This window comes from Saccoglossus kowalevskii, chromosome 9 (assembly GCF_978046115.1).
Source record: "Saccoglossus kowalevskii chromosome 9, keSacKowa6.1, whole genome shotgun sequence".
NCBI lineage: Eukaryota > Metazoa > Hemichordata > Enteropneusta > Harrimaniidae > Saccoglossus > Saccoglossus kowalevskii.
Window position 1 is genome coordinate 15,570,944 of NC_140649.1, and position 26,862 is coordinate 15,597,805.

At 40.3% G+C, this 26,862-nt stretch overlaps 44 non-coding genes across 44 annotated transcripts; all 44 read right to left on the reverse strand.

Moving 5' to 3' along the window:
* Positions 1-233: 233 nt before the first annotated feature.
* Positions 234-305, reverse strand: TRNAE-CUC (transfer RNA glutamic acid (anticodon CUC)). The gene has a single exon. It is a non-coding gene; the product is annotated as a tRNA-Glu (tRNA).
* A 214-nt stretch (positions 306-519) lies between these two features.
* Positions 520-591, reverse strand: TRNAE-CUC (transfer RNA glutamic acid (anticodon CUC)). The gene has a single exon. It is a non-coding gene; the product is annotated as a tRNA-Glu (tRNA).
* Positions 592-1,385: 794 nt separating this feature from the next.
* Positions 1,386-1,457, reverse strand: TRNAE-CUC (transfer RNA glutamic acid (anticodon CUC)). Its single transcript has one exon. It is a non-coding gene; the product is annotated as a tRNA-Glu (tRNA).
* A 218-nt stretch (positions 1,458-1,675) lies between these two features.
* Positions 1,676-1,747, reverse strand: TRNAE-UUC (transfer RNA glutamic acid (anticodon UUC)). Its single transcript has one exon. It is a non-coding gene; the product is annotated as a tRNA-Glu (tRNA).
* A 214-nt stretch (positions 1,748-1,961) lies between these two features.
* Positions 1,962-2,033, reverse strand: TRNAE-CUC (transfer RNA glutamic acid (anticodon CUC)). Its single transcript has one exon. It is a non-coding gene; the product is annotated as a tRNA-Glu (tRNA).
* Positions 2,034-2,542: 509 nt separating this feature from the next.
* Positions 2,543-2,614, reverse strand: TRNAE-CUC (transfer RNA glutamic acid (anticodon CUC)). Its single transcript has one exon. It is a non-coding gene; the product is annotated as a tRNA-Glu (tRNA).
* Positions 2,615-3,408: 794 nt separating this feature from the next.
* Positions 3,409-3,480, reverse strand: TRNAE-CUC (transfer RNA glutamic acid (anticodon CUC)). Its single transcript has one exon. It is a non-coding gene; the product is annotated as a tRNA-Glu (tRNA).
* A 509-nt stretch (positions 3,481-3,989) lies between these two features.
* TRNAE-CUC (transfer RNA glutamic acid (anticodon CUC)) lies at positions 3,990-4,061 on the reverse strand. The gene has a single exon. It is a non-coding gene; the product is annotated as a tRNA-Glu (tRNA).
* A 214-nt stretch (positions 4,062-4,275) lies between these two features.
* TRNAE-CUC (transfer RNA glutamic acid (anticodon CUC)) lies at positions 4,276-4,347 on the reverse strand. Its single transcript has one exon. It is a non-coding gene; the product is annotated as a tRNA-Glu (tRNA).
* A 218-nt stretch (positions 4,348-4,565) lies between these two features.
* On the reverse strand, positions 4,566-4,637 carry TRNAE-UUC (transfer RNA glutamic acid (anticodon UUC)). Its single transcript has one exon. It is a non-coding gene; the product is annotated as a tRNA-Glu (tRNA).
* A 214-nt stretch (positions 4,638-4,851) lies between these two features.
* On the reverse strand, positions 4,852-4,923 carry TRNAE-CUC (transfer RNA glutamic acid (anticodon CUC)). The gene has a single exon. It is a non-coding gene; the product is annotated as a tRNA-Glu (tRNA).
* A 509-nt stretch (positions 4,924-5,432) lies between these two features.
* On the reverse strand, positions 5,433-5,504 carry TRNAE-CUC (transfer RNA glutamic acid (anticodon CUC)). The gene has a single exon. It is a non-coding gene; the product is annotated as a tRNA-Glu (tRNA).
* A 508-nt stretch (positions 5,505-6,012) lies between these two features.
* Positions 6,013-6,084, reverse strand: TRNAE-UUC (transfer RNA glutamic acid (anticodon UUC)). The gene has a single exon. It is a non-coding gene; the product is annotated as a tRNA-Glu (tRNA).
* Positions 6,085-6,298: 214 nt separating this feature from the next.
* TRNAE-CUC (transfer RNA glutamic acid (anticodon CUC)) lies at positions 6,299-6,370 on the reverse strand. Its single transcript has one exon. It is a non-coding gene; the product is annotated as a tRNA-Glu (tRNA).
* Positions 6,371-6,588: 218 nt separating this feature from the next.
* Positions 6,589-6,660, reverse strand: TRNAE-UUC (transfer RNA glutamic acid (anticodon UUC)). Its single transcript has one exon. It is a non-coding gene; the product is annotated as a tRNA-Glu (tRNA).
* A 215-nt stretch (positions 6,661-6,875) lies between these two features.
* Positions 6,876-6,947, reverse strand: TRNAE-CUC (transfer RNA glutamic acid (anticodon CUC)). The gene has a single exon. It is a non-coding gene; the product is annotated as a tRNA-Glu (tRNA).
* Positions 6,948-7,165: 218 nt separating this feature from the next.
* On the reverse strand, positions 7,166-7,237 carry TRNAE-UUC (transfer RNA glutamic acid (anticodon UUC)). Its single transcript has one exon. It is a non-coding gene; the product is annotated as a tRNA-Glu (tRNA).
* A 214-nt stretch (positions 7,238-7,451) lies between these two features.
* On the reverse strand, positions 7,452-7,523 carry TRNAE-CUC (transfer RNA glutamic acid (anticodon CUC)). Its single transcript has one exon. It is a non-coding gene; the product is annotated as a tRNA-Glu (tRNA).
* A 218-nt stretch (positions 7,524-7,741) lies between these two features.
* TRNAE-CUC (transfer RNA glutamic acid (anticodon CUC)) lies at positions 7,742-7,813 on the reverse strand. The gene has a single exon. It is a non-coding gene; the product is annotated as a tRNA-Glu (tRNA).
* A 1,664-nt stretch (positions 7,814-9,477) lies between these two features.
* Positions 9,478-9,549, reverse strand: TRNAE-CUC (transfer RNA glutamic acid (anticodon CUC)). The gene has a single exon. It is a non-coding gene; the product is annotated as a tRNA-Glu (tRNA).
* A 218-nt stretch (positions 9,550-9,767) lies between these two features.
* Positions 9,768-9,839, reverse strand: TRNAE-UUC (transfer RNA glutamic acid (anticodon UUC)). The gene has a single exon. It is a non-coding gene; the product is annotated as a tRNA-Glu (tRNA).
* Positions 9,840-10,054: 215 nt separating this feature from the next.
* TRNAE-CUC (transfer RNA glutamic acid (anticodon CUC)) lies at positions 10,055-10,126 on the reverse strand. Its single transcript has one exon. It is a non-coding gene; the product is annotated as a tRNA-Glu (tRNA).
* A 1,080-nt stretch (positions 10,127-11,206) lies between these two features.
* Positions 11,207-11,278, reverse strand: TRNAE-UUC (transfer RNA glutamic acid (anticodon UUC)). Its single transcript has one exon. It is a non-coding gene; the product is annotated as a tRNA-Glu (tRNA).
* A 214-nt stretch (positions 11,279-11,492) lies between these two features.
* TRNAE-CUC (transfer RNA glutamic acid (anticodon CUC)) lies at positions 11,493-11,564 on the reverse strand. The gene has a single exon. It is a non-coding gene; the product is annotated as a tRNA-Glu (tRNA).
* Positions 11,565-12,278: 714 nt separating this feature from the next.
* TRNAE-CUC (transfer RNA glutamic acid (anticodon CUC)) lies at positions 12,279-12,350 on the reverse strand. The gene has a single exon. It is a non-coding gene; the product is annotated as a tRNA-Glu (tRNA).
* A 507-nt stretch (positions 12,351-12,857) lies between these two features.
* TRNAE-CUC (transfer RNA glutamic acid (anticodon CUC)) lies at positions 12,858-12,929 on the reverse strand. The gene has a single exon. It is a non-coding gene; the product is annotated as a tRNA-Glu (tRNA).
* A 1,095-nt stretch (positions 12,930-14,024) lies between these two features.
* TRNAE-CUC (transfer RNA glutamic acid (anticodon CUC)) lies at positions 14,025-14,096 on the reverse strand. The gene has a single exon. It is a non-coding gene; the product is annotated as a tRNA-Glu (tRNA).
* A 1,095-nt stretch (positions 14,097-15,191) lies between these two features.
* Positions 15,192-15,263, reverse strand: TRNAE-CUC (transfer RNA glutamic acid (anticodon CUC)). The gene has a single exon. It is a non-coding gene; the product is annotated as a tRNA-Glu (tRNA).
* A 1,593-nt stretch (positions 15,264-16,856) lies between these two features.
* TRNAE-CUC (transfer RNA glutamic acid (anticodon CUC)) lies at positions 16,857-16,928 on the reverse strand. Its single transcript has one exon. It is a non-coding gene; the product is annotated as a tRNA-Glu (tRNA).
* Positions 16,929-17,145: 217 nt separating this feature from the next.
* TRNAE-CUC (transfer RNA glutamic acid (anticodon CUC)) lies at positions 17,146-17,217 on the reverse strand. Its single transcript has one exon. It is a non-coding gene; the product is annotated as a tRNA-Glu (tRNA).
* Positions 17,218-18,234: 1,017 nt separating this feature from the next.
* Positions 18,235-18,306, reverse strand: TRNAE-CUC (transfer RNA glutamic acid (anticodon CUC)). The gene has a single exon. It is a non-coding gene; the product is annotated as a tRNA-Glu (tRNA).
* Positions 18,307-19,100: 794 nt separating this feature from the next.
* On the reverse strand, positions 19,101-19,172 carry TRNAE-CUC (transfer RNA glutamic acid (anticodon CUC)). Its single transcript has one exon. It is a non-coding gene; the product is annotated as a tRNA-Glu (tRNA).
* Positions 19,173-19,390: 218 nt separating this feature from the next.
* TRNAE-UUC (transfer RNA glutamic acid (anticodon UUC)) lies at positions 19,391-19,462 on the reverse strand. The gene has a single exon. It is a non-coding gene; the product is annotated as a tRNA-Glu (tRNA).
* A 215-nt stretch (positions 19,463-19,677) lies between these two features.
* On the reverse strand, positions 19,678-19,749 carry TRNAE-CUC (transfer RNA glutamic acid (anticodon CUC)). The gene has a single exon. It is a non-coding gene; the product is annotated as a tRNA-Glu (tRNA).
* Positions 19,750-20,257: 508 nt separating this feature from the next.
* TRNAE-UUC (transfer RNA glutamic acid (anticodon UUC)) lies at positions 20,258-20,329 on the reverse strand. The gene has a single exon. It is a non-coding gene; the product is annotated as a tRNA-Glu (tRNA).
* A 500-nt stretch (positions 20,330-20,829) lies between these two features.
* TRNAE-UUC (transfer RNA glutamic acid (anticodon UUC)) lies at positions 20,830-20,901 on the reverse strand. The gene has a single exon. It is a non-coding gene; the product is annotated as a tRNA-Glu (tRNA).
* A 214-nt stretch (positions 20,902-21,115) lies between these two features.
* TRNAE-CUC (transfer RNA glutamic acid (anticodon CUC)) lies at positions 21,116-21,187 on the reverse strand. The gene has a single exon. It is a non-coding gene; the product is annotated as a tRNA-Glu (tRNA).
* Positions 21,188-21,884: 697 nt separating this feature from the next.
* On the reverse strand, positions 21,885-21,956 carry TRNAE-CUC (transfer RNA glutamic acid (anticodon CUC)). The gene has a single exon. It is a non-coding gene; the product is annotated as a tRNA-Glu (tRNA).
* Positions 21,957-22,463: 507 nt separating this feature from the next.
* Positions 22,464-22,535, reverse strand: TRNAE-CUC (transfer RNA glutamic acid (anticodon CUC)). Its single transcript has one exon. It is a non-coding gene; the product is annotated as a tRNA-Glu (tRNA).
* Positions 22,536-23,052: 517 nt separating this feature from the next.
* On the reverse strand, positions 23,053-23,124 carry TRNAE-UUC (transfer RNA glutamic acid (anticodon UUC)). Its single transcript has one exon. It is a non-coding gene; the product is annotated as a tRNA-Glu (tRNA).
* Positions 23,125-23,632: 508 nt separating this feature from the next.
* Positions 23,633-23,704, reverse strand: TRNAE-CUC (transfer RNA glutamic acid (anticodon CUC)). The gene has a single exon. It is a non-coding gene; the product is annotated as a tRNA-Glu (tRNA).
* A 517-nt stretch (positions 23,705-24,221) lies between these two features.
* TRNAE-UUC (transfer RNA glutamic acid (anticodon UUC)) lies at positions 24,222-24,293 on the reverse strand. Its single transcript has one exon. It is a non-coding gene; the product is annotated as a tRNA-Glu (tRNA).
* A 508-nt stretch (positions 24,294-24,801) lies between these two features.
* On the reverse strand, positions 24,802-24,873 carry TRNAE-CUC (transfer RNA glutamic acid (anticodon CUC)). Its single transcript has one exon. It is a non-coding gene; the product is annotated as a tRNA-Glu (tRNA).
* A 1,613-nt stretch (positions 24,874-26,486) lies between these two features.
* On the reverse strand, positions 26,487-26,558 carry TRNAE-UUC (transfer RNA glutamic acid (anticodon UUC)). The gene has a single exon. It is a non-coding gene; the product is annotated as a tRNA-Glu (tRNA).
* Between the last annotated feature and the right edge of the window lie 304 nt (positions 26,559-26,862).

The window sequence follows — 26,862 nt, forward strand, 5'->3', positions numbered from 1 at the left end:
CTAGACCATATGGGACGTTGTCGTATGAAGGCGTTTCATATGTATCGGGAACACATAAGTAAGGCATATAATCGGATACTTGTGACGTGACATGAACTGAATGTGGAGTATTATATATTCACTTGTAATAAGGCAACAAATGCGAGAGACCAATTTATATCTTTGAATTAAATTATCTCTGAGAATGTCATACAAGCTGCGATGTTCAACTGACCAGGAATCTAAAACAGGTGTTCCCACACCGGGAATTGAACCCGGGCCTTGGCGGTGAGGGCGCCAAATCCTAACCACTAGACCATATGGGACGTTGACATTTGAAGGCGTTTCTTATTTATCGGGAAAACACAAGTATGGCATGCAATCGGATACTTCTGACATGAACTACACGTCGTGTATTACATATTCTCTTGTAATCAAGCCAACAAATACGAGAGGCCAATTTATATCATTTTATTAAATTATCTCTGAGAATGTCATACAAGCTGCGATGTTCAACTGACCAGGAATCTAAAACAGGTGTTCCCACACCGGGAATTGAACCCGGGCCTTGGCGGTGAGGGCGCCAAATCCTAACCACTAGACCATATGGGACGTTGACGTATGAAGGCGTTTCCTATTTATCAGGAACACATAAGTAAGGCATATAATCGTATATTTGTGACGTGACATGAACTGAATGTCGAGTATTATATATTCACTTGTAATAAGGCAACAAATGCGAGAGACCAATTTATATCTTTTAATTAAATTGTCTATGAGAATTTTGTACAAGCTGCGATGTTCAACTGACCAGGAATATAAAACTGGTGTTCCCACACCGGGAAATGAACCTTGGTCATGGCGGTGAGAGAGCGAAATCATGACCACTAGGCCATATGGGACGTTGTCCTATGAAGGCGTTTCCTATTTATCGGGAACACATAAGTAAGGCATATAATCGGATACTTGTGACGTGACATGAACTGAATGTCGAGTATTATATATTCTCTTCTGATGAGACAACAAATGTGAGAGGCCAATTTATATCTTTTAATTAAATTGTTTATGAGAATTTTGTACAAGCTGCGATGTTCAACTGACCAGGAATCTAAAACAGGTGTTCTCACACCGGGAATTGAACCCGGGCCTTGGCGGTGAAAGCGCCAAACCCTAACCACTAGACCATATGGGACGATGACATTTGAAGGCGTTTCTTATTTATCGGGAAAACACAAGTATGGCATGCAATCGGATACTTCTGACATGAACTACACGTCGTGTATTACATATTCTCTTGTAATCAAGCCAACAAATACGAGAGGCCAATTTATATCATTTTATTAAATTGTCTATGAGAATTTTGTACAAGCTGCGATGTTCAACTGACCAGGAATATAAAACTGGTGTTCCCACACCGGGAATTGAACCCGGGCTTTGGCGGTGAGAGCGCCAAATCCTAACCACTAGACCATATGGGATGTTGACGTATGAAGGCATTTCCTATTTATCGGGAACACATAAGTAAGGCATATAATCGGATACTTGTGACGTGACATGAACTGAATGTCGAGTATTATATATTCTCTTCTGATGAGACAACAAATACGAGAGGCCAATTTATATCTTTTAATTAAATTGTCTATGAGAATTTTGTACAAGCTGCGATGTTCAACTGACCAGGAATCTAAAACAGGTGTTCCCACACCGGGAATTGAACCCGGGCCTTGGCGGTGAAAGCGCCAAATCCTAACCACTAGACCATATGGGACGATGACATTTGAAGGCGTTTCCTATTTATCGGGAAAACACAAGTATGGCATGCAATCGGATACTTCTGACATGAACTGCACGTCGTGTATTACATATTCTCTTGTAATCAAGCCAACAAATACGAGAGGCCAATTTATATCATTTAATTAAATTGTCTATGAGAATTTTGTACAAGCTGCGATGTTCAACTGACCAGGAATATAAAACTGGTGTTCCCACACCGGGAATTGAACCCGGGCCATGGCGATGAGAGCGCGAAATCATGACCACTAGACCATACGGGATGTTGACGTATGAAGGCGTTTCCTATTTATCGGGAAAACATAAGTAAGGCATATAATCGGATACTTGTGACGTGACATGAACTGAATGTCGAGTATTATATATTCTCTTGTGATCGAGCCAACAAATACGAGAGGCCAATTTATAACTTTTAATTAAATTGTCTATGAGAATTTTGTACAAGCTGCGATGTTCAACTGACCAGGAATATAAAACTGGTGTTCCCACACCGGGAAATGAATCCGGGTCATGGCGGTGAGAGCGCCAAATCCTGACCACTATACCATATGGGACGTTGTCGTATGAAGGCGTTTCATATGTATCGGGAACACATAAGTAAGGCATATAATCGGATACTTGTGACGTGACATGAACTGAATGTGGAGTATTATATATTCACTTGTAATAAGGCAACAAATGCGAGAGACCAATTTATATCTTTGAATTAAATTATCTCTGAGAATGTCATACAAGCTGCGATGTTCAACTGACCAGGAATCTAAAACAGGTGTTCCCACACCGGGAATTGAACCCGGGCCTTGGCGGTGAGGGCGCCAAATCCTAACCACTAGACCATATGGGACGTTGACGTATGAAGGCGTTTCCTATTTATCAGGAACACATAAGTAAGGCATATAATCGTATATTTGTGAAGTGACATGAACTGAATGTCGAGTATTATATATTCACTTGTAATAAGGCAACAAATGCGAGAGACCAATTTATATCTTTTAATTAAATTGTCTATGAGAATTTTGTACAAGCTGCGATGTTCAACTGACCAGGAATATAAAACTGGTGTTCCCACACCGGGAAATGAACCTTGGTCATGGCGGTGAGAGAGCGAAATCATGACCACTAGGCCATATGGGACGTTGTCCTATGAAGGCGTTTCCTATTTATCGGGAACACATAAGTAAGGCATATAATCGGATACTTGTGACGTGACATGAACTGAATGTCGAGTATTATATATTCTCTTCTGATGAGACAACAAATGTGAGAGGCCAATTTATATCTTTTAATTAAATTGTCTATGAGAATTTTGTACAAGCTGCGATGTTCAACTGACCAGGAATCTAAAACAGGTGTTCTCACACCGGGAATTGAACCCGGGCCTTGGCGGTGAAATCGCCAAATCCTAACCACTAGACCATATGGGACGATGACATTTGAAGGCGTTTCTTATTTATCGGGAAAACACAAGTATGGCATGCAATCGGATACTTCTGACATGAACTACACGTCGTGTATTACATATTCTCTTGTAATCAAGCCAACAAATACGAGAGGCCAATTTATATCATTTTATTAAATTGTCTATGAGAATTTTGTACAAGCTGCGATGTTCAACTGACCAGGAATATAAAACTGGTGTTCCCACACCGGGAATTGAACCCGGGCCTTGGCGGTGAGAGCGCCAAATCCTAACCACTAGACCATATGGGATGTTGACGTATGAAGGCATTTCCTATTTATCGGGAACACATAAGTAAGGCATATAATCGGATACTTGTGACGTGACATGAACTGAATGTCGAGTATTATATATTCTCTTGTGATCTAGCCAACAAATACGAGAGGCCAATTTATAACTTTTAATTAAATTGTCTATGAGAATTTTGTACAAGCTGCGATGTTCAACTGACCAGGAATATAAAACTGGTGTTCCCACACCGGGAAATGAATCCGGGTCATGGCGGTGAGAGCGCCAAATCCTGACCACTAGACCATATGGGACGTTGTCGTATGAAGGCGTTTCATATGTATCGGGAACACATAAGTAAGGCATATAATCGGATACTTGTGACGTGACATGAACTGAATGTGGAGTATTATATATTCACTTGTAATAAGGCAACAAATGCGTGAGACCAATTTATATCTTTGAATTAAATTATCTCTGAGAATGTCATACAAGCTGCGATGTTCAACTGACCAGGAATCTAAAACAGGTGTTCCCACACCGGGAATTGAACCCGGGCCTTGGCGGTGAGGGCGCCAAATCCTAACCACTAGACCATATGGGACGATGACATTTGAAGGCGTTTCTTATTTATCGGGTAAACACAAGTATGGCATGCAATCGGATACTTCTGACATGAACTACACGTCGTGTATTACATATTCTCTTGTAATCAAGCCAACAAATACGAGAGGCCAATTTATATCATTTTATTAAATTGTCTATGAGAATTTTGTACAAGCTGCGATGTTCAACTGACCAGGAATATAAAACTGGTGTTCCCACACCGGGAATTTAACCCGGGCTTTGGCGGTGAGAGCGCCAAATCCTAACCACTAGACCATATGGGATGTTGACGTATGAAGGCATTTCCTATTTATCGGGAACACATAAGTAAGGCATATAATCGGATACTTGTGACGTGACATGAACTGAATGTCGAGTATTATATATTCTCTTCTGATGAGACAACAAATACGAGAGGCCAATTTATATCTTTTAATTAAATTGTCTATGAGAATTTTGTACAAGCTGCGATGTTCAACTGACCAGGAATCTAAAACAGGTGTTCCCACACCGGGAATTGAACCCGGGCCTTGGCGGTGAAAGCGCCAAATCCTAACCACTAGACCATATGGGACGATGACATTTGAAGGCGTTTCCTATTTATCGGGAAAACACAAGTATGGCATGCAATCGGATACTTCTGACATGAACTGCACGTCGTGTATTACATATTCTCTTGTAATCAAGCCAACAAATACGAGAGGCCAATTTATATCATTTAATTAAATTGTCTATGAGAATTTTGTACAAGCTGCGATGTTCAACTGACCAGGAATATAAAACTGGTGTTCCCACACCGGGAATTGAACCCGGGCCATGGCGATGAGAGCGCGAAATCATGACCACTAGACCATACGGGATGTTGACGTATGAAGGCGTTTCCAATTTATCGGGAAAACATAAGTAAGGCATATAATCGGATACTTGTGACGTGACATGAACTGAATGTCGAGTATTATATATTCTCTTGTGATCGAGCCAACAAATACGAGAGGCCAATTTATAACTTTTAATTAAATTGTCTATGAGAATTTTGTACAAGCTGCGATGTTCAACTGACCAGGAATATAAAACTGGTGTTCCCACACCGGGAAATGAATCCGGGTCATGGCGGTGAGAGCGCCAAATCCTGACCACTATACCATATGGGACGTTGTCGTATGAAGGCGTTTCATATGTATCGGGAACACATAAGTAAGGCATATAATCGGATACTTGTGACGTGACATGAACTGAATGTGGAGTATTATATATTCACTTGTAATAAGGCAACAAATGCGAGAGACCAATTTATATCTTTGAATTAAATTATCTCTGAGAATGTCATACAAGCTGCGATGTTCAACTGACCAGGAATCTAAAACAGGTGTTCCCACACCGGGAATTGAACCCGGGCCTTGGCGGTGAGGGCGCCAAATCCTAACCACTAGACCATATGGGACGTTGACGTATGAAGGCGTTTCCTATTTATCAGGAACACATAAGTAAGGCATATAATCGTATATTTGTGAAGTGACATGAACTGAATGTCGAGTATTATATATTCACTTGTAATAAGGCAACAAATGCGAGAGACCAATTTATATCTTTTAATTAAATTGTCTATGAGAATTTTGTACAAGCTGCGATGTTCAACTGACTAGGAATATAAAACTGGTGTTCCCACACCGGGAAATGAACCTTGGTCATGGCGGTGAGAGAGCGAAATCATGACCACTAGGCCATATGGGACGTTGTCCTATGAAGGCGTTTCCTATTTATCGGGAACACATAAGTAAGGCATATAATCGGATACTTGTGACGTGACATGAACTGAATGTCGAGTATTATATATTCTCTTCTGATGAGACAACAAATGTGAGAGGCCAATTTATATCTTTTAATTAAATTGTCTATGAGAATTTTGTACAAGCTGCGATGTTCAACTGACCAGGAATCTAAAACAGGTGTTCTCACACCGGGAATTGAACCCGGGCCTTGGCGGTGAAAGCGCCAAATCCTAACCACTAGACCATATGGGACGATGACATTTGAAGGCGTTTCTTATTTATCGGGAAAACACAAGTATGGCATGCAATCGGATACTTCTGACATGAACTACACGTCGTGTATTACATATTCTCTTGTAATCAAGCCAACAAATACGAGAGGCCAATTTATATCATTTTATTAAATTGTCTATGAGAATTTTGTACAAGCTGCGATGTTCAACTGACCAGGAATATAAAACTGGTGTTCCCACACCGGGAATTGAACCCGGGCCTTGGCGGTGAGAGCGCCAAATCCTAACCACTAGACCATATGGGATGTTGACGTATGAAGGCATTTCCTATTTATCGGGAACACATAAGTAAGGCATATAATCGGATACTTGTGACGTGACATGAACTGAATGTCGAGTATTATATATTCTCTTCTGATGAGACAACAAATACGAGAGGCCAATTTATATCTTTTAATTAAATTGTCTATGAGAATTTTGTACAAGCTGCGATGTTCAACTGACCAGGAATCTAAAACAGGTGTTCCCACACCGGGAATTGAACCCGGGCCTTGGCGGTGAAAGCGCCAAATCCTAACCACTAGACCATATGGGACGATGACATTTGAAGGCGTTTCCTATTTATCGGGAAAACGCAAGTATGGCATGCAATCGGATACTTTAGACATGAACTGCACGTCGTGTATTACATATTCTCTTGTAATCAAGCCAACAAATACGAGAGGCCAATTTATATCATTTAATTAAATTGTCTATGAGAATTTTGTACAAGCTGCGATGTTCAACTGACCAGGAATATAAAAACTGGTGTTCCCACACCGGGAATTGAACCCGGGCCATGGCGGTGAGAGCGCGAAATCATTACCACTAGACCATATGGGACGTTGTCGTATGAAGGCGTTTCCTATTTATCGGGAACACATAAGTAAGGCATATAATCGGATACTTGTGACGTGACATGAACTGAATGTCGAGTATTATATATTCACTTGTAATAAGGCAACAAATGCGAGAGACCAATTTATATCTTTTAATTAAATTGTCTATGAGAATTTTGTACAAGCTGCGATGTTCAACTGACCAGGAATATAAAACTGGGGTTCCCATACCGGGAATTGAACCCGGGCCTTGGCGGTGAAAGCGCCAAATCCTAACCACTAGACCATATGGGACGATGACATTTGAAGGCGTTTCCTATTTATCGGGAAAACGCAAGTATGGCATGCAATCGGATACTTTAGACATGAACTACACGTCGTGTATTACATATTCTCTTGTAATCAAGCCAACAAATACGAGAGGCCAATTTATATCATTTTATTAAATTGTCTATGAGAATTTTGTACAAGCTGCGATGTTCAACTGACCAGGAATATAAAACTGGTGTTCCCACACCGGGAATTGAACCCGGGCCTTGGCGGTGAGAGCGCCAAATCCTAACCACTAGACCATATGGGATGTTGACGTATGAAGGTGTTTCCTATTTATCGGGAATACATAAGTAAGGCATATAATCTGATACTTGTGACGTGACATGAACTGAATGTCGAGTATTATATATTCACTTGTAATAAGGCAACAAATGCGAGAGACCAATTTATATCTTTTAATTAAATTGTCTATGAGAATTTTGTACAAGCTGCGATGTTCAACTGACCAGGAATATAAAACTGGGGTTCCCATACCGGGAATTGAACCCGGGCCTTGGCGGTGAGAGCGCCAAATCCTAACCACTAGACCATATGGGATGTTGACGTATGAAGGCGTTTCCTATTTATCGGGAACACATATGTAAAGCATATAATCGAATACTTGTGACGTGACATGAACTGAATGTCGAGTATTATATATTCTCTTCTGATGAGACAACAAATACGAGAGGCCAATTTATATCTTTTAATTAAATTGTCTGTGAGAATTTTGTACAAGCTGCGATGTTCAACTGACCAGGAATCTAAAACAGGTGTTCCCACACCGGAAATTGAACCCGGGCCTTGGCGGTGAAAGCGCCAAATCCTAACCACTAGACCATATGGGACGATGACATTTGAAGGCGTTTCCTATTTATCGGGAAAACACAAGTATGGCATATAATCGGATACTTGTGACGTGACATGAACTGAATGTCGAGTATTATATATTCTCTTGTGATCGAGCCAACAAATACGAGAGGCCAATTTATAACTTTTAATTAAATTGTCTATGAGAATTTTGTACAAGCTGCGATGTTCAACTGACCAGGAATATAAAACTGGTGTTCCCACACCGGGAAATGAATCCGGGTCATGGCGGTGAGAGCGCCAAATCCTGACCACTAGACCATATGGGACGTTGTCGTATGAAGGCGTTTCATATGTATCGGGAACACATAAGTAAGGCATATAATCGGATACTTGTGACGTGACATGAACTGAATGTGGAGTATTATATATTCACTTGTAATAAGGCAACAAATGCGAGAGACCAATTTATATCTTTGAATTAAATTATCTCTGAGAATGTCATACAAGCTGCGATGTTCAACTGACCAGGAATCTAAAACAGGTGTTCCCACACCGGGAATTGAACCCGGCCTTGGCGGTGAGGGCGCCAAATCCTAACCACTAGACCATATGGGACGTTGACGTATGAAGGCGTTTCCTATTTATCAGGAACACATAAGTAAGGCATATAATCGTATATTTGTGACGTGACATGAACTGAATGTCGAGTATTATATATTCACTTGTAATAAGGCAACAAATGCGAGAGACCAATTTATATATTTTAATTAAATTGTCTATGAGAATTTTGTACAAGCTGCGATGTTCAACTGACCAGGAATCTAAAACAGGTGTTCCCACACCGGGAAATGAACCTTGGTCATGGCGGTGAGAGCGCGAAATCATGACCACTAGGCCATATGGGACGTTGTCCTATGAAGGCGTTTCCTATTTATCGGGAACACATAAGTAAGGCATATAATCGGATACTTGTGACGTGACATGAACTGAATGTCGAGTATTATATATTCTCTTCTGATGAGACAACAAATGTGAGAGGCCAATTTATATCTTTTAATTAAATTGTCTATGAGAATTTTGTACAAGCTGCGATGTTCAACTGACCAGGAATCTAAAACAGGTGTTCCCACACCGGGAATTGAACCCGGGCCTTGGCGGTGAAAGCGCCAAATCCTAACCACTAGACCATATGGTACGATGACATTTGAAGGCGTTTCTTATTTATCGGGAAAACACAAGTATGGCATGCAATCGGATACTTCTGACATGAACTACACGTCGTGTATTACATATTCTCTTGTAATCAAGCCAACAAATACGAGAGGCCAATTTATATCATTTTATTAAATTGTCTATGAGAATTTTGTACAAGCTGCGATGTTCAACTGACCAGGAATATAAAACTGGTGTTCCCACACCGGGAATTGAACCCGGGCCTTGGCGGTGAGAGCGCCAAATCCTAACCACTAGACCATATGGGATGTTGACGTATGAAGGCATTTCCTATTTATCGGGAACACATAAGTAAGGCATATAATCGTATACTTGTGACGTGACATGAACTGAATGTCGAGTATTATATATTCTCTTCTGATGAGACAACAAATACGAGAGGCCAATTTATATCTTTTAATTAAATTGTCTATGAGAATTTTGTACAAGCTGCGATGTTCAACTGACCAGGAATCTAAAACAGGTGTTCCCACACCGGGAATTGAACCCGGGCCTTGGCGGTGAAAGCGCCAAATCCTAACCACTAGACCATATGGGACGATGACATTTGAAGGCGTTTCCTATTTATCGGGAAAACGCAAGTATGGCATGCAATCGGATACTTTAGACATGAACTGCACGTCGTGTATTACATATTCTCTTGTAATCAAGCCAACAAATACGAGAGGCCAATTTATATCATTTAATTAAATTGTCTATGAGAATTTTGTACAAGCTGCGATGTTCAACTGACCAGGAATATAAAAACTGGTGTTCCCACACCGGGAATTGAACCCGGGCCATGGCGGTGAGAGCGCGAAATCATGACCGCTAGACCATATGGGACGTTGTCGTATGAAGGCGTTTCCTATTTATCGGGAACACATAAGTAAAGCATATAATCGGATACTTGTGACGTGACATGAACTGAATGTCGAGTATTATATATTCACTTGTAATAAGGCAACAAATGCGAGAGACCAATTTATATCTTTTAATTAAATTGTCTACGAGAATTTTGTACAAGCTGCGATGTTCAACTGACCAGGAATATAAAACTGGTGTTCCCACACCGGGAAATGAACCCGGGTCATGGCGGTGAGAGCGCGAAATCATGACCACTAGACCATGTGGGACGTTGTCGTATGAAGGCGTTTCCTATTTATCGGGAACACATAAGTAAGGCATATAATCGGATACTTGTGACGTGACATATACTGAATGTCGAGTATTGTATATTCTCTTCTGATGAGACAACAAATGTGAGAGGCCAATTTATATCTTTTAATTAAATTTTCTATGAGAATTTTGTACAAGCTGCGATGTTCACCTGACCAGGAATCTAAAACAGGTGTTCCCACACCGTGAATTGAACCCGGGCTTTGGCGGTGAAAGCGCCAAATCCTAACCACTAGACCATATGGGACGATGACTTTTGAAGGCGTTTCTTATTTATCGGGAAAACACAAGTATGGCATGCAATCGGATACTTCTGACATGAACTGCACGTCGTGTATTACATATTCTCTTGTAATCAAGCCAACAAATACGAGAGGCCAATTTATATCTTTTAATTAAATTGTCTATGAGAATTTTGTACAAGCTGCGATGTTCAACTGACCAGGAATCTAAAACAGGTATTCCCACACCGGAAATTGTACCCGGGCCTTGGCGGTGAAAGCGCCAAATCCTAACCACTAGACCATATGGGACGATGACATTTGAAGGCGTTTCTTATTTATCGGGAAAACACAAGTATGGCATGCAATCGGATACTTCTGACATGAACTGCACGTCGTGTATTACATATTCTCTTGTAATCAAGCCAACAAATACGAGAGGCCAATTTATATCATTTAATTAAATTGTCTATGAGAATTTTGTACAAGCTGCGATGTTCAACTGACCAGGAATCTAAAACATGTGTTCCCACACCGGGAATTGAACCCGGGCCTTGGCGGTGAAAGCGCCAAATCCTAACCACTAGACCATATGGGACGATGACATTTGAAGGCGTTTCCTATTTATCGGGAAAACACAAGTATGGCATGCAATCGGATACTTCTGACATGAACTGCACGTCGTGTATTACATATTCTCTTGTAATCAAGCCAACAAATACGAGAGGCTAATTTATATCATTTAATTAAATTGTCTATGAGAATTTTGTACAATCTGCGATGTTCAACTGACCAGGAATATAAAACTGGTGTTCCCACACCGGGAATTGAACCCGGGCCTTGGCGGTGAGAGCGCCAAATCCTAACCACTAGACCATATGGGATGTTGACGTATGAAGGTGTTTCCTATTTATCGGGAACACATAAGTAAGGCATATAATCGGATACTTGTGACGTGACATGAACTGAATGTCGAGTATTATATATTCTCTTGTGATCGAGCCAACAAATACGAGAGGCCAATTTATATCTTTTAATTAAATTGTCTATGAGAATGTTGTACAAGCTGCGATGTTCAACTGACCAGGAATATAAAACTGGTGTTCCCACACCGAGAACTGAACATATAATCGGATATTAAGGCATATAATCGGATACTTGTGACGTGACATGAACAGAATGTCGAGTATTATATATTCTCTTCTGATGAGCCAACAAATACGAGAGGCCAATTTATATCTTTTAATTAAATTGTCTATGAGAATTTTGTACAAGCTGCGATGTTCAACTGACCAGGAATCTAAAACAGGTGTTCTCACACCGGAAATTGAAACCAGGCCTTTGCGGTGAAAGGGCCAAATCCTAACCACTAGACCATATGGGACGATGACATTTGAAGGCGTTTCCTATTTATCGGGAAAACACAAGTATGGCATGCAATCGGATACTTCTGACATGAACTACACGTCGTGTATTACATATTCTCTTGTAATCAAGCCAACAAATACGAGAGGCCAATATATATCTTTTAATTAAATTGTCTATGAGAATTTTGTACAAGCTGCGATGTTCAACTGACCAGGAATATAAAACTGGTGTTCCCACACCGGGAATTGAACACGGGCCTTGGCGGTGAGAGCGCCAAATCCTGACCACTAGACCATATGGGATGTTGACGTATGAAGGCGTTTCCTATTTATCGGGAAAATATAAGTAAGGCATATAATCGGATACTTGTGACGTGACATGAACTGAATGTCGAGTATTATATATTCACTTGTAATAAGGCAACAAATGCGAGAGACCAATTTATATCTTTTAATTAAATTGTCTATGAGAATTTTGTACAAGCTGCGATGTTCAACTGACCAGGAATATAAAACTGGTGTTCCCACACCGGGAAATGAATCCGGGTCATGGCGGTGAGAGCGCCAAATCCTGACCACTAGACCATATGGGACGTTGTCGTATGAAGGCGTTTCATATTATCGGGAACACATAAATAAGGCATATAATCGGATACTTGTGACGTGACATGAACTGAATGTGGAGTATTATATATTCACTTGTAATAAGGCAACAAATGCGAGAGACCAATTTATATCTTTTAATTAAATTATCTGTGAGAATGTCATACAATCTGCGATGTTCAACTGACCAGGAATCTAAAACAGGTGTTCCCACACCGGGAATTGAACCCGGGCCTTGGCAATGAGAGCGCCAAATCCTAACCACTAGACCATATGGGACGTTGATGTATGAAGGCGTTTCCTATTTATATGGAACACATAAGTAAGGCATATAATCTGATACTTGTGACGTGACATGAACTGAATGTCGAGGACAATATATTCTCTTGTAATCAAGCCAACAAATACGAGAGGCCAGTTTATATCTTTTAATTAAATTGTCTATGAGAATTTTGTACAAGCTGCGATGTTGAACTGACCAGGAATCTAAAACAGATGTTCCCACACCGAGAATTGAACCCGGGCTTGGCGGTGAAAGCGCCAAATCCTAACCACTAGACAATATGGGAACGTTGACGTATGAAGGCGTTTCCTATTTATCGGGAACACATAAGTAAGGCATATAATCTGATACTTGTGACATGACGTGACATGAACTGAATGTCGAGTATTATATATTCTCTTGTAATCAAGCCAACAAATACGAGGGGCCAATTTATATCTTTTAATTAAATTGTCTATGAGAATTTTGTACAAGCTGCGATGTTAAACTGACCAGGAATCTAGAATAGATGTTACCACACCGGGAATTGAACCCGGGCCTTGGCGGTGAAAGCGCCAAATCCTAACCACTAGACCATATGGGACGTTGACGTATGAAGGCGTTTCCTATTTATATGGAACACATAAGTAAGGCATATAATCTGATACTTGTGACGTGACATGAACTGAATGTCGAGGATAATATATTCTCTTGTAATCAAGCCAACAAATACGAGAGGCCAACTTATATCTTTTAATTAAATTGTCTATGAGAATGTTGTACAAGCTGCGATGTTCAACTGACCAGGAATATAAAACTGGTGTTCCCACACCGGGAAATGAATCCGGGTCATGGCGGTGAGAGCGCCAAATGCTGACCACTAGACCATATGGGACGTTGTCGTATGAAGGCGTTTCATATTATCGGGAACACATAAGTAAGGCATATAATCGGATACTTGTGACGAGACATGAACTGAATGTGGAGTATTATATATACACTTGTAATAAGGCAACAAATGCGAGAGACCAATTTATATCTTTTAATTAAATTATCTGTGAGAATGTCATACAATCTGCGATGTTCAACTGACCAGGAATCTAAAACAGGTGTTCCCACACCGGGAATTGAACCCGGGCCTTGGCAATGAGAGCGCCAAATCCTAACCACTAGACCATATGGGACGTTGATGTATGAAGGCGTTTCCTATTTATATGGAACACATAAGTAAGGCATATAATCTGATACTTGTGACGTGACATGAACTGAATGTCGAGGACAATATATTCTCTTGTAATCAAGCCAACAAATACGAGAGGCCAGTTTATATCTTTTAATTAAATTGTCTATGAGAATTTTGTACAAGCTGCGATGTTGAACTGACCAGGAATCTAAAACAGATGTTCCCACACCGAGAATTGAACCCGGGCTTGGCGGTGAAAGCGCCAAATCCTAACCACTAGACAATATGGGAACGTTGACGTATGAAGGCGTTTCCTATTTATCGGGAACACATAAGTAAGGCATATAATCTGATACTTGTGACATGACGTGACATGAACTGAATGTCGAGTATTATATATTCTCTTGTAATCAAGCCAACAAATACGAGGGGCCAATTTATATCTTTTAATTAAATTGTCTATGAGAATTTTGTACAAGCTGCGATGTTAAACTGACCAGGAATCTAGAATAGATGTTACCACACCGGGAATTGAACCCGGGCCTTGGCGGTGAAAGCGCCAAATCCTAACCACTAGACCATATGGGACGTTGACGTATGAAGGCGTTTCCTATTTATATGGAACACATAAGTAAGGCATATAATCTGATACTTGTGACGTGACATGAACTGAATGTCGAGGATAATATATTCTCTTGTAATCAAGCCAACAAATACGAGAGGCCAACTTATATCTTTTAATTAAATTGTCTATGAGAATGTTGTACAAGCTGCGATGTTCAACTGACCAGGAATATAAAACTGGTGTTCCCACACCGGGAAATGAATCCGGGTCATGGCGGTGAGAGCGCCAAATGCTGACCACTAGACCATATGGGACGTTGTCGTATGAAGGCGTTTCATATTATCGGGAACACATAAGTAAGGCATATAATCGGATACTTGTGACGAGACATGAACTGAATGTGGAGTATTATATATACACTTGTAATAAGGCAACAAATGCGAGAGACCAATTTATATCTTTTAATTAAATTATCTGTGAGAATGTCATACAATCTGCGATGTTCAACTGACCAGGAATCTAAAACAGGTGTTCCCACACCGGGAATTGAACCCGGGCCTTGGCAGTGAGAGCGCCAAATCCTATCCACTAGACCATATGGGACGTTGACGTATGAAGGCGTTTCCTATTTATCAGGAACACATAAGTAAGGCATATAATCTGATACTTGTGACGTGACATGAACTGAATGTCGAGTACTATATATATTCTCTTGTAATCAAGCCAACAAATACGAGAGGCCAATTTATATCTTTTAATTAAATTGTCTATGAGAATTTTGTACAAGCTGCGATGTTGAACTGACCAGGAATCTAAAACAGATGTTCCCACACCGAGAATTGAACCCGGGCCTTGGCGGTGAAAGCGCCAAATCCTAACCACTAGACAATATGGGACGTTGACGTATGAAGGCGTTTCCTATTTATCGGGAACACATAAGTAAGGCATATAATCTGATACTTGTGACATGACGTGACATGAACTGAATGTCCAGTATTATATATTCTCTTGTAATCAAGCCAACAAATACGAGGGGCCAATTTATATCTTTTAATTAAATTGTTTATGAGAATTTTGTACAAGCTGCGATGTTGAACTGACCAGGAATCTAAAACAGATGTTCCCACACCGGGAACTGAACATATAATCGGATATTAAGGCATATAATCGGATACTTGTGACGTGACATGAACTGAATGTCGAGTATTCTATATTCTCTTGTGATCGAGCCAACAAATACGAGAGGCCAATTTATATCTTTTAATTAAATTGTCTATGAGAATTTTGTACAAGCTGCAATGTTCAACTGACCAGGAATATAAAACTGGTGTTCCCACACCGGGAAATGAACCTTGGTCATGGCGGTGAGAGCGCGAAATCATGACCACTAGGCCATATGGGACGTTGTCCTATGAAGGCGTTTCATATGTATCGGGAACACATAAGTAAGGCATATAATCGTATACTTGTGACGTGACATGAACTGAATGTCGAGTATTATATATTCTCTTCTGATGAGACAACAAATACGAGAGGCCAATTTATATCTTTTAATTAAATTGTCTATGAGAATTTTGTACAAGCTGCGATGTTCAACTGACCAGGAATCTAAAACAGGTGTTCCCACACCGGGAAATGAACCTTGGTCATGGCGGTGAGAGCGCGAAATCATGACCACTAGGCCATATGGGACGTTGTCCTATGAAGGCGTTTCCTATTTATCGGGAACACATAAGTAAGGCATATAATCGGATACTTGTGACGTGACATGAACTGAATGTCGAGTATTATATATTCTCTTCTGATGAGACAACAAATGTGAGAGGCCAATTTATATCTTTTAATTAAATTGTCTATGAGAATTTTGTACAAGCTGCGATGTTCAACTGACCAGGAATCTAAAACAGGTGTTCCCACACCGGGAATTGAACCCGGGCCTTGGCGGTGAAAGCGCCAAATCCTAACCACTAGACCATATGGTACGATGACATTTGAAGGCGTTTCTTATTTATCGGGAAAACACAAGTATGGCATGCAATCGGATACTTCTGACATGAACTACACGTCGTGTATTACATATTCTCTTGTAATCAAGCCAACAAATACGAGAGGCCAATTTATATCATTTTATTAAATTGTCTATGAGAATTTTGTACAAGCTGCGATGTTCAACTGACCAGGAATATAAAACTGGTGTTCCCACACCGGGAATTGAACCCGGGCCTTGGCGGTGAGAGCGCCAAATCCTAACCACTAGACCATATGGGATGTTGACGCATGAAGGCGTTTCATATTATCGGGAACACATAAGTAAGGCATATAATCGGATACTTGTGACGAGACATGAACTGAATGTGGAGTATTATATATACACTTGTAATAAGGCAACAAATGCGAGAGACCAATTTATATCTTTTAATTAAATTATCTGTGAGAATGTCATACAATCTGCGATGTTCAACTGACCAGGAATCTAAAACAGGTGTTCCCACACCGGGAATTGAACCCGGGCCTTGGCAGTGAGAGCGCCAAATCCTATCCACTAGACCATATGGGACGTTGACGTATGAAGGCGTTTCCTATTTATCAGGAACACATAAGTAAGGCATATAATCTGATACTTGTGACGTGACATGAACTGAATGTCGAGTACTATATATATTCTCTTGTAATCAAGCCAACAAATACGAGAGGCCAATTTATATCTTTTAATTAAATTGTCTATGAGAATTTTGTACAAGCTGCGATGTTGAACTGACCAGGAATCTAAAACAGATGTTCCCACACCGAGAATTGAACCCGGGCCTTGGCGGTGAAAGCGCCAAATCCTAACCACTAGACAATATGGGACGTTGACGTATGAAGGCGTTTCCTATTTATCGGGAACACATAAGTAAGGCATATAATCTGATACTTGTGACATGACGTGACATGAACTGAATGTCCAGTATTATATATTCTCTTGTAATCAAGCCAACAAATACGAGGGGCCAATTTATATCTTTTAATTAAATTGTCTATGAGAATTTTGTACAAGCTGCGATGTTGAACTGACCAGGAATCTAAAACAGATGTTCCCACACCGGGAACTGAACATATAATCGGATATTAAGGCATATAATCGGATACTTGTGACGTGACATGAACTGAATGTCGAGTATTCTATATTCTCTTGTGATCGAGCCAACAAATACGAGAGGCCAATTTATATCTTTTAATTAAATTGTCTATGAGAATTTTGTACAAGCTGCAATGTTCAACTGACCAGGAATATAAAACTGGTGTTCCCACACCGGGAAATGAACCTTGGTCATGGCGGTCAGAGCGCGAAATCATGACCACTAGGCCATATGGGACGTTGTCCTATGAAGGCGTTTCATATGTATCGGGAACACATAAGTAAGGCATATAATCGGATACTTGTGACGTGACATGAACTGAATGTGGAGTATTATATATTCACTTGTAATAAGGCAACAAATGCGAGAGACCAATTTATATCTTTGAATTAAACTATCTCTGAGAATTTTGTACAAGCTGCGATGTTCAACTGACCAGGAATATAAAACTGGTGTTCCCACACCGGGAATTGAACCCGGGCCTTGGCGGTGAGAGCGCCAAATCCTAACCACTAGACCATATGGGATGTTGACGTATGAAGGCATTTCCTATTTATCGGGAACACATAAGTAAGGCATATAATCGTATACTTGTGACGTGACATGAACTGAATGTCGAGTATTATATATTCTCTTCTGATGAGACAACAAATACGAGAGGCCAATTTATATCTTTTAATTAAATTGTCTATGAGAATTTTGTACAAGCTGCGATGTTCAACTGACCAGGAATCTAAAACAGGTGTTCCCACACCGGGAAATGAACCTTGGTCATGGCGGTGAGAGCGCGAAATCATGACCACTAGGCCATATGGGACGTTGTCCTATGAAGGCGTTTCCTATTTATCGGGAACACATAAGTAAGGCATATAATCGGATACTTGTGACGTGACATGAACTGAATGTCGAGTATTATATATTCTCTTCTGATGAGACAACAAATGTGAGAGGCCAATTTATATCTTTTAATTAAATTGTCTATGAGAATTTTGTACAAGCTGCGATGTTCAACTGACCAGGAATCTAAAACGGGTGTTCCCACACCGGGAATTGAACCCGGGCCTTGGCGGTGAAAGCGCCAAATCCTAACCACTAGACCATATGGTACGATGACATTTGAAGGCGTTTCTTATTTATCGGGAAAACACAAGTATGGCATGCAATCGGATACTTCTGACATGAACTACACGTCGTGTATTACATATTCTCTTGTAATCAAGCCAACAAATACGAGAGGCCAATTTATATCATTTTATTAAATTGTATATGAGAATTTTGTACAAGCTGCGATGTTCAACTGACCAGGAATATAAAACTGGTGTTCCCACACCGGGAATTGAACCCGGGCCTTGGCGGTGAGAGCGCCAAATCCTAACCACTAGACCATATGGGATGTTGACGCATGAAGGCATTTCCTATTTATCGGGAACACATAAGTAAGGCATATAATCGTATACTTGTGACGTGACATGAACTGAATGTCGAGTATTATATATTCACTTGTAATAAGGCAACAAATGCGAGAGACCAATTTATATCTTTTAATTAAATTGTCTATGAGAATTTTGTACAAGCTGCGATGTTCAACTGACCAGGAATCTAAAACAGGTGTTCCCACACCGGGAATTGAACCCGGGCCTTGGCGGTGAAAGCGCCAAATCCTAACCACTAGACCATATGGGACGATGACATTTGAAGGCGTTTCCTATTTATCGGGAAAACGCAAGTATGGCATGCAATCGGATACTTTAGACATGAACTGCACGTCGTGTATTACATATTCTCTTGTAATCAAGCCAACAAATACGAGAGGCCAATTTATATCATTTAATTAAATTGTCTATGAGAATTTTGTACAAGCTGCGATGTTCAACTGACCAGGAATATAAAAACTGGTGTTCCCACACCGGGAATTGAACCCGGGCCATGGCGGTGAGAGCGCGAAATCATGACCACTAGACCATATGGGACGTTGTCGTATGAAGGCGTTTCCTATTTATCGGGAACACATAAGTAAAGCATATAATCGGATACTTGTGACGTGACATGAACTGAATGTCGAGTATTATATATTCACTTGTAATAAGGCAACAAATGCGAGAGACCAATTTATATCTTTTAATTAAATTGTCTACGAGAATTTTGTACAAGCTGCGATGTTCAACTGACCAGGAATATAAAACTGGTGTTCCCACACCGGGAAATGAACCCGGGTCATGGCGGTGAGAGCGCGAAATCATGACCACTAGACCATGTGGGACGTTGTCGTATGAAGGCGTTTCCTATTTATCGGGAACACATAAGTAAGGCATATAATCGGATACTTGTGACGTGACATATACTGAATGTCGAGTATTGTATATTCTCTTCTGATGAGACAACAAATGTGAGAGGCCAATTTATATCTTTTAATTAAATTTTCTATGAGAATTTTGTACAAGCTGCGATGTTCACCTGACCAGGAATCTAAAACAGGTGTTCCCACACCGTGAATTGAACCCGGGCCTTGGCGGTGAAAGCGCCAAATCCTAACCACTAGACCATATGGGACGATGACTTTTGAAGGCGTTTCTTATTTATCGGGAAAACACAAGTATGGCATGCAATCGGATACTTCTGACATGAACTGCACGTCGTGTATTACATATTCTCTTGTAATCAAGCCAACAAATACGAGAGGCCAATTTATATCTTTTAATTAAATTGTCTATGAGAATTTTGTACAAGCTGCGATGTTCAACTGACCAGGAATCTAAAACAGGTGTTCCCACACCGGAAATTGTACCCGGGCCTTGGCGGTGAAAGCGCCAAATCCTAACCACTAGACCATATGGGACGATGACATTTGAAGGCGTTTCTTATTTATCGGGAAAACACAAGTATGGCATGCAATCGGATACTTCTGACATGAACTGCACGTCGTGTATTACATATTCTCTTGTAATCAAGCCAACAAATACGAGAGGCCAATTTATATCATTTAATTAAATTGTCTATGAGAATTTTGTACAAGCTGCGATGTTCAACTGACCAGGAATCTAAAACAGGTGTTCCCACACCGGGAATTGAACCCGGGCCTTGGCGGTGAAAGCGCCAAATCCTAACCACTAGACCATATGGGACGATGACATTTGAAGGCGTTTCCTATTTATCGGGAAAACACAAGTATGGCATGCAATCGGATACTTCTGACATGAACTGCACGTCGTGTATTACATATTCTCTTGTAATCAAGCCAACAAATACGAGAGGCTAATTTATATCATTTAATTAAATTGTCTATGAGAATTTTGTACAATCTGCGATGTTCAACTGACCAGGAATATAAAACTGGTGTTCCCACACCGGGAATTGAACCCGGGCCTTGGCGGTGAGAGCGCCAAATCCTAACCACTAGACCATATGGGATGTTGACGTATGAAGGTGTTTCCTATTTATCGGGAACACATAAGTAAGGCATATAATCGGATACTTGTGACGTGACATGAACTGAATGTCGAGTATTATATATTCTCTTGTGATCGAGCCAACAAATACGAGAGGCCAATTTATATCTTTTAATTAAATTGTCTATGAGAATGTTGTACAAGCTGCGATGTTCAACTGACCAGGAATATAAAACTGGTGTTCCCACACCGAGAACTGAACATATAATCGGATATTAAGGCATATAATCGGATACTTGTGACGTGACATGAACAGAATGTCGAGTATTATATATTCTCTTCTGATGAGCCAACAAATACGAGAGGCCAATTTATATCTTTTAATTAAATTGTCTATGAGAATTTTGTACAAGCTGCGATGTTCAACTGACCAGGAATCTAAAACAGGTGTTCTCACACCGGAAATTGAACCCAGGCCTTTGCGGTGAAAGGGCCAAATCCTAACCACTAGACCATATGGGACGATGACATTTGAAGGCGTTTCCTATTTATCGGGAAAACACAAGTATGGCATGCAATCGGATACTTCTGACATGAACTACACGTCGTGTATTACATATTCTCTTGTAATCAAGCCAACATATATCTTTTAATTAAATTGTCTATGAGAATTTTGTACAAGCTGCGATGTTCAACTGACCAGGAATATAAAACTGGTGTTCCCACACCGAGAATTGAACACGGGCCTTGGCGGTGAGAGCGCCAAATCCTGACCACTAGACCATATGGGATGTTGACGTATGAAGGCGTTTCCTATTTATCGGGAAAATATAAGTAAGGCATATAATCGGATACTTGTGACGTGACATGAACTGAATGTCGAGTATTATATATTCACTTGTAATAAGGCAACAAATGCGAGAGACCAATTTATATCTTTTAATTAAATTGTCTATGAGAATTTTGTACAAGCTGCGATGTTCAACTGACCAGGAATATAAAACTGGTGTTCCCACACCGGGAAATGAATCCGGGTCATGGCGGTGAGAGCGCCAAATCCTGACCACTAGACCATATGGGACGTTGTCGTATGAAGGCGTTTCATATTATCGGGAACACATAAGTAAGGCATATAATCGGATACTTGTGACGTGACATGAACTGAATGTGGAGTATTATATATTCACTTGTAATAAGGCAACAAATGCGAGAGACCAATTTATATCTTTTAATTAAATTATCTGTGAGAATGTCATACAATCTGCGATGTTCAACAGACCAGGAATCTAAAACAGGTGTTCCCACACCGGGAATTGAACCCGGGCCTTGGCAGTGAGAGCGCCAAATCCTAACCACTAGACCATATGGGACGTTGACGTATGAAGGCGTTTCCTATTTATCAGGAACACATAAGTAAGGCATATAATCTGATACTTGTGACGTGACATGAACTGAATGTCGATTACTATATATATTCTCTTGTAATCAAGCCAACAAATACGAGAGGCCAATTTATATCTTTTAATTAAATTGTCTATGAGAATTTTGTACAAGCTGCGATGTTGAACTGACCAGGAATCTAAAACAGATGTTCCCACACCGAGAATTGAACCCGGGCCTTGGCGGTGAAAGCGCCAAATCCTAACCACTAGACAATATGGGACGTTGACGTATGAAGGCGTTTCCTATTTATCGGGAACACATAAGTAAGGCATATAATCTGATACTTGTGACATGACGTGACATGAACTGAATGTCGAGTATTATATATTCTCTTGTAATCAAGCCAACAAATACGAGGGGCCAATTTATATCTTTTAATTAAATTGTCTATGAGAATTTTGTACAAGCTGCGATGTTGAACTGACCAGGAATCTAAAACAGATGTTCCCACACCGGGAATTGAACCCGGGCCTTGGCGGTGAAAGCGCCAAATCCTAACCACTAGACCATATGGGACGTTGACGTATGAAGGCGTTTCCTATTTATATGGAACACATAAGTAAGGCATATAATCTGATACTTGTGACGTGACATGAACTGAATGTCGAGGATAATATATTCTCTTGTAATCAAGCCAACAAATACGAGAGGCCAACTTATATCTTTTAATTAAATTGTCTATGAGAATGTTGTACAAGCTGCGATGTTCAACTGACCAGGAATATAAAACTGGTGTTCCCACACCGGGAAATGAATCCGGGTCATGGCGGTGAGAGCGCCAAATCCTGACCACTAGACCATATGGGACGTTGTCGTATGAAGGCGTTTCATATTATCGGGAACACATAAGTAAGGCATATAATCGGATACTTGTGACGTGACATGAACTGAATGTGGAGTATTATATATACACTTGTAATAAGGCAACAAATGCGAGAGACCAATTTATATCTTTTAATTAAATTATCTGTGAGAATGTCATACAATCTGCGATGTTCAACTGACCAGGAATCTAAAACAGGTGTTCCCACACCGGGAATTGAACCCGGGCCTTGGCAGTGAGAGCGCCAAACCCTAACCACTAGACCATATGGGACGTTGACGTATGAAGGCGTTTCCTATTTATCAGGAACACATAAGTAAGGCATATAATCTGATACTTGTGACGTGACATGAACTGAATGTCGATTACTATATATATTCTCTTGTAATCAAGCCAACAAATACGAGAGGCCAATTTATATCTTTTAATTAAATTGTCTATGAGAATTTTGTACAAGCTGCGATGTTGAACTGACCAGGAATCTAAAACAGATGTTCCCACACCGAGAATTGAACCCGGGCCTTGGCGGTGAAAGCGCCAAATCCTAACCACTAGACAATATGGGACGTTGACGTATGAAGGCGTTTCCTATTTATTCGGAACACATAAGTAAGGCATATAATCTGATACTTGTGACATGACGTGACATGAACTGAATGTCGAGTATTATATATTCTCTTGTAATCAAGCCAACAAATACGAGGGGCCAATTTATATCTTTTAATTAAATTGTCTATGAGAATTTTGTACAAGCTGCGATGTTGAACTGACCAGGAATCTAAAATAGATGTTCCCACACCGGGAATTGAACCCGGGCCTTGGCGGTGAAAGCGCCAAATCCTAACCACTAGACCATATGGGACGTTGACGTATGAAGGCGTTTCCTATTTATATGGAACACATAAGTAAGGCATATAATCTGATACTTGTGACGTGACATGAACTGAATGTCGAGGATAATATATTCTCTTGTAATCAAGCCAACAAATACGAGAGGCCAACTTATATCTTTTAATTAAATTGTCTATGAGAATGTTGTACAAGCTGCGATGTTCAACTGACCAGGAATATAAAACTGGTGTTCCCACACCGGGAAATGAATCCGGGTCATGGCGGTGAGAGCGCCAAATCCTGACCACTAGACCATATGGGACGTTGTCGTATGAAGGCGTTTCATATTATCGGGAACACATAAGTAAGGCATATAATCGGATACTTGTGACGTGACATGAACTGAATGTGGAGTATTATATATACACTTGTAATAAGGCAACAAATGCGAGAGACCAATTTATATCTTTTAATTAAATTATCTGTGAGAATGTCATACAATCTGCGATGTTCAACTGACCAGGAATCTAAAACAGGTGTTCCCACACCGGGAATTGAACCCGGGCCTTGGCAGTGAGAGCGCCAAATCCTAACCACTAGACCATATGGGACGTTGACGTATGAAGGCGTTTCCTATTTATCAGGAACACATAAGTAAGGCATATAATCTGATACTTGTGACGTGACATGAACTGAATGTCGAGTACTATATATATTCTCTTGTAATCAAGCCAACAAATACGAGAGGCCAATTTATATCTTTTAATTAAATTGTCTATGAGAATTTTGTACAAGCTGCGATGTTGAACTGACCAGAATCTAAAACAGATGTTCCCACACCGAGAATTGAACCCGGGCCTTGGCGGTGAAAGCGCCAAATCCTAACCACTAGACAATATGGGACGTTGACGTATGAAGGCGTTTCCTATTTATCGGGAACACATAAGTAAGGCATATAATCTGATACTTGTGACATGACGTGACATGAACTGAATGTCCAGTATTATATATTCTCTTGTAATCAAGCCAACAAATACGAGGGGCCAATTTATATCTTTTAATTAAATTGTCTATGAGAATTTTGTACAAGCTGCGATGTTGAACTGACCAGGAATCTAAAACAGATGTTCCCACACCGGGAACTGAACATATAATCGGATATTAAGGCATATAATCGGATACTTGTGACGTGACATGAACTGAATGTCGAGTATTCTATATTCTCTTGTGATCGAGCCAACAAATACGAGAGGCCAATTTATATCTTTTAATTAAATTGTCTATGAGAATTTTGTACAAGCTGCAATGTTCAACTGACCAGGAATATAAAACTGGTGTTCCCACACCGGGAAATTAACCCGGGTCATGGCGGTGAGAGCGCCAAATCCTGACCACTAGACTATATGGGACGTTGTCGTATGAAGGCGTTTCCTATTTATCGGGAACACATAAGTAAGGCATATAATCGTATACTTGTGACGTGACGTGACATGAACTGAATGTCGTGAATTATATATATTCTCTTGTAATCAAGCCAACAAATACGAGAGGCCAATTTATATATTTTAATTAAATTGTCTATGAGAATTTTGTACAAGCTGCGATGTTCAACTGACCAGGAATCTAAAACAGGTGTTCTCACACCGGGAATTGAACCTGGGCCTTGGCGGTGAAAGCGCCGAATCCTAACCACTAGACCATATGGGACGATGACATTGGAAGGCAATTCCTATTTATCAGGAACACATAAGTAAGGCATATAATCTGATACTTGTGACGTGACATGAACTGAATGTCGATTACTATATATATTCTCTTGTAATCAAGCCAACAAATACGAGAGGCCAATTTATATCTTTTAATTAAATTGTCTATGAGAATTTTGTACAAGCTGCGATGTTGAACTGACCAGGAATCTAAAACAGATGTTCCCACACCGAGAATTGAACCCGGGCCTTGGCGGTGAAAGCGCCAAATCCTAACCACTAGACAATATGGGACGTTGACGTATGAAGGCGTTTCCTATTTATCGGGAACACATAAGTAAGGCATATAATCTGATACTTGTGACATGACGTGACATGAACTGAATGTCGAGTATTATATATTCTCTTGTAATCAAGCCAACAAATACGAGGGGCCAATTTATATCTTTTAATTAAATTGTCTATGAGAATGTTGTACAAGCTGCGATGTTGAACTGACCAGGAATCTAAAATAGATGTTCCCACACCGGGAATTGAACCCGGGCCTTGGCGGTGAAAGCGCCAAATCCTAACCACTAGACCATATGAGACGTTGACGTATGAAGGCGTTTCCTATTTATATGGAACACATAAGTAAGGCATATAATCTGATACTTGTGACGTGACATGAACTGAATGTCGAGGATAATATATTCTCTTGTAATCAAGCCAACGAGAGGCCAACTTATATCTTTTAATTAAATTGTCTATGAGAATGTTGTACAAGCTGCGATGTTCAACTGACCAGGAATATAAAACTGGTGTTCCCACACCGGGAAATGAATCCGGGTCATGGCGGTGAGAGCGCCAAATCCTGACCACTAGACCATATGGGACGTTGTCGTATGAAGGCGT